Here is a 5,211-nt window from a genome sequence, read left to right on the forward strand (position 1 = left end):
CCCTCAGTAAGAAACCAAGGTTTATCGAACCAGTAGGAGCCAAGAAGCACGTTGAAGGTTGATGACGGCGGAGTGTAGTGCGACGCAACACCAGGGATTCCGGCGCCAACGTGGAACCTGCACAACACAACCAAATTACTTTGCCCGGCCCCAACGTGACAGTGAGGTTGTCAATCTCACCGGCTTGCTGTAACAAAGGATTAGATGTATAGTGTGGATGGTGATGTTTGCAGAAAACAGTAAGAACGTGTATTGCAGTAGATTGTATTCGATGTAAAAGAATGGACCGGGGTCCACAGTTCACTAGTGGTGTCTCTCCCACAAGAAATAGCATGTTGGGTGAACAAATTACAGTTGGACAATTGACAAATAAAGATAGCATGACAATGCACATACATGTTATGATGAGTAGTGTGAAATTCAATTGGGCCTTACGACAAAGTACATAGACCGATATCCAGCATGCATCTATGCCTAAAAAGTCCACCTTCAGGTTATCATCCGAACCCCTTCCAGTATTAAGTTGCAAACAACAGACAATTGTATTAAGTATGATGCGTAATGTAATCAACACATACATCCTTAGACATAGCATTGATGTTTTATCCCTAGTGGCAACAGCACATCCACAACCTTAGAACTTTCTATCACTGTCCCAGATTTAATGGAGGCATGAACCCACTATCGAGCATAAATACTCCCTCTTGGAGTTACAAGTAACGACTTGGCCAGAGCCTCTACTAATAACGGAGAGCATGCAAGATCATAAAAAACACATAGATGATAGATTGATAATCAACATAGCATAGCATTCCATATTCATCGGATCCCAACAAACGCAACATGTAGCATTACAAATAGATGATCTTGATCATGTTAGGCAGCTCACAAGATCCGACAATGATAGCACAATGAGGAGAAGACAACCATCTAGCTACTGCTATGGACCCATAGTCCAGGGGTGAACTACTCACACATCACTCCGGAGGCGACCATGGCGGTGAAGAGTACTCCGGGAGATGATTCCCCTCTCCGGCAGGGTGCCGGAGGCGATCTCCTGAATCCCCCGTGATGGGATTGGCGGCGGCGGCGTCTTTGGATGGTTTTCCGTATCGTGGCTCTCGGTACTGGAGTTATTATCGAAGAAGCCTTCTTATAGACGGAGAGGTAGGTTTAGGGGCGACGCGAGGGGCCCACACAACAGGGCGGCGCGGCCCCAGGCCTGGCCGCGCGGCCCTGGCATGTCGCCGCCTCGTCGCCCCACTTCGTTTCCCTTTCGGACTTCTGGAAGCTTCGTGGAAAAATAAGATCCTGGGCGTTGATTTCGTCCAATTCCGAGAATATTTCCTTACTAGGATTTCTGAAACCAAAAACAGCAGAAAACAGCAACTGGCTGTTCGGCATCTTGTTAATAGGTTAGTGCCGGAAAATGCATAAATATGACATAAAGTATGTGTAAAACATGTGTGTATCATCATAAAACAAGCATGGAACATAAGAAATTATCGATACGTTGGAGACGTATCACATGCCAGTTGCAGCATTGTTGCCTCCATCACCATCACTGTCATCATCTCCGTCATCACCTCCTTTACCGTCAAAATCATCATCATCTCCCTTTTCCTCTTCCTCTTCGTCATCGTCCCCATTCCCTTCATCCTCATCCTCCTCCCCATCAGCGTCATCACGTTGGTCCCCATCATCCTCAGCGTCGCCTTGGTTGTCATCGTTGTTATCATTGTCACTGTCATCATCATGTTCTTCCCTGTTGCATGTACTGATAAATTAATTGCTGCAGATGGTAATGAAGTTGTCTGTTTTATTTTTTTAATTGCATACAATAATTAGTTGCAGTCAAAAACATATTCGGAAAATTGCAGTTAAAAAAGCAGTTTTAGTTGCTTGTAATAGTAATTAAAATTGCCTCTAAATGATCATGAAGTTGCCTGTTATATTGTTTTATGTTTTGCATTTGTGTTTTGCTAATTACTTGCCTTCTGTCATCGTCGGTATCATCATCATTCAATACCAGGTTGTCAGCTTCATCGTCATCAGAATTCACGGAGTCATCGGTATCATCTTGAAGTGCTGCCTCTTCTTCGTGACTCGTACGCTGCCTCTTCCTTGGCCTCTGTGGTTTTTCCTTCGGCACAACATTGGCACGGGTAGTGCTTCCAGCAGCAGTACGTTGCTCAAGATTGCCAATCCCCTGGACAAACTTCGCCATTGACTCTTCAAATTCAGAGCACAGACCATAAAGCAACGCACCAATTTTTCTTTTCTTCTGTAATAATTGAAATCAGGAAACAAATTCTTAACAGTTATAAGTTGTGGAAAAGAAATGATATAAGAACTATGCTATAGCTAAGAAATACGTATTGTTTAGGTGCTCACACTTTGGTCGTAGTCTCGTGGCAGATTAGAGGCAGTAAGCTGTTCATCCTTTAGCAATCCTCCAAAAATACCACCCTGTTGAGTGTCCCTGTATTTCTCATTCAGCTGATTTTTTAAATTCATAAAAATAATTGAAAAAATGTATTGGTGTAAGGGCAATAAAAAGAAGACGGTGAACTTTCTAAGAAATGAAGAAGTTATCTTAGCAAAATTAAAAGAATTTTATGGGCTAATGCATACTTGTAATTTGCCGAAAACTCCAGGGCAAATCCTATCCTTCTTCTTCACCTTGCTAATTAATGAGCTATCCTAGGCATCAACACGAGGGTTGCAGTCACTTATAACCTCATCAACTTCTCTAGTGAATCAAGGTACAACATCTGTTCATTAAAAAAAAGGGTGTGTGAGGGGGCAAAGAAAGCATTGGAGAACAAAAATAGAATTGAATTAACACAAAAACATCATAGACACAAAGCAAACTTCATGTGAGGCAACTTAAAAACTGTATTTCTAAGCAACTAAATATGGATTGAAGGCAACAATTTCATTGATAAAAAACAAAAAGCTCTTGATGGATTATACAATGCATAGTTGGGAGGCAATTTTAGAATTGAACAAGGCACCTAACAGTAGTACATGTGCAAAAAATATGTACCAAAAAGCAAACTGCAGTAATTAATACAGTGGAAACATGAATTAACATAGGCTGGCCATAACTTAAAACTAGCAACTAAATGTTTGAATGTAAGCAATAATTTTCCTCATAGATGCTATTTCTCTGTATTGTTGGGAGGCAATTTTAGACTGGAACAAGGCAACTAATAGCAGTACATGTGCAAAAAATATGTACCAAAAAGCAACTGCAGTCATTAATACAGTGGAAACATGAATTAACATAGGTTGGTCATATCTCAAAACTAGCAACTAAATGTTTAAATGTAAGCAATAATTTTCCTCATAGATGCTATTTCACTGTATTGTGTTCATCATAACAAAAAAAAAAATACACTTACCACCAAATGAAATACGCAGCAACAGATAGACTTCTTATTTCCCAAGGCGCTAAAAGCAACCCTGATCTGATCAGCAACAAACTGATATATATTTGTCCGAGGAAGAAGCTTGATATCATTTACAGCAGGGTAGCAGTGTGGGCTAACTTTAAGGCCGGTAGTAGGAGCAAGGAAGCAATCAAAAGCAACGATAGCCCAAGCTCGGAGAAATCGGTCATCCGCAGCACCATTCATATCTTTTATCATCTTACACCATGCAGTCTCTTCAGGAGCATTCGTTCCAGGAAAACCGTACTCCTCATTGATTGCTTTGATGATGTCCGTCTTCATCTCGTAACAAACTTTCAGCCCAGAATTCGGTAGCCCCCAAACTCTTGAAACACTTTCAGCATCAACTGGTATCTTCCCCATGTTGGGTATCACTGACTCTGATTTCGCATGATCGTAACACTTCAGCACCCATTGGCTGAGATAAACGGGCATAGTGCATGCACCGATGTTGAGAAGACCACCTAAGTCCATCTTAAGTATGGCAATTCTTTGATCAGCAACAAGTTCACCATTTAGAGCAAAGAAACGGGATAGTGATGCCCTGTTTCTTATTTCCTGCATAGCAAAGTTGCACAAAATAGAAAAGAAAAAAGTTACTCCTAAAAGTCCCATCAACTCTTAAATTTACTGCATGTTACAAAAGAACCTACCCAGAACAGACAAAAATGCTCTATGTAAGAAATGATGCATCGTGAGTACAGTAAACTTACATCTGCGCTATCCTTTTTTTCTTCTTAGCTTCCTTTTCTTTCTGTTTTGTTGCTGTCTCCTTCTGAACTCCAGCATCCCCAGTCTTTTGTGGTACCACCTTGTTCTTCTTCCTATTTGGAGGATGCCCTCGACATGCTGCAGCCTTTTGTTTCATCGCAATAGGACCAGTAGGCTGCATTGGGGAGTCAACACACATATAAACACACAAAAAGTTTGAAGGAAAAAAAGGACCCTACCATTTAATTGAATACAATTGCAGAAAAAGAAAAAACAAGAGATTAAAATGTAAACTAACCTGAACTTGCTGCTGACCTGAAGATGACCCAGCTGCTTCACGCGGATCAGTTCCCACCATTTTAGCACACCTATTTGTTAATAAGTAGGTAACCTTGTCTACATGAAGTTTACAAGAGAAAGAACTGAATCTACATAACAACTTTACTAGCACTACAGGCAACAAAACATAGCCAGGTGAGCAATAACAATGCAAATAAAAGCAAACTATGCAAAACAATAAAATTCATTCTACATATCAACTTTACTAGCACCGGAGGCAACAAACATAGCACTAGAGGCAACAACCATGTCACTACAGGCAACAAAAAACATAGCAGTACAGGCAAACAAAAAACATTTCAAGTTGAGCAACAAACAAAGTCCAAAATTATAAAATTCAATACAACTCTTCATTTAGTCTAGAAGAAAACTCAAGTATAGGTTCTACTAGCCTTTATTTTCCAGTACACAACTGAAGCAAAACAAAAAAAATCATAAGGCGTGATTGGTTTTAGACATCATCCTAGGAAGACATAGCCTCATGTTTTCGATATGAATAAACAACCTAGGTGGTGGTCTTCAACCCAGAGCAACCAAAAGTATGAAATCAAAAAATGCTGGCTAAAAATAGTTAAATCCACCTAATCATCTCAAACTATGAATATGAACCTGTAGATAATCATCTCAAACTATTGTAGCAAGTTTTCTACCACTACAGCCAACAAACAGATCTGGATTAGCAACAACAAATGGAACAAAAAATCAA

This window comes from Lolium perenne, chromosome 1, assembly GCF_019359855.2.
Source record: "Lolium perenne isolate Kyuss_39 chromosome 1, Kyuss_2.0, whole genome shotgun sequence".
In the NCBI taxonomy this organism is placed as follows: Eukaryota; Viridiplantae; Streptophyta; class Magnoliopsida; order Poales; family Poaceae; genus Lolium; species Lolium perenne.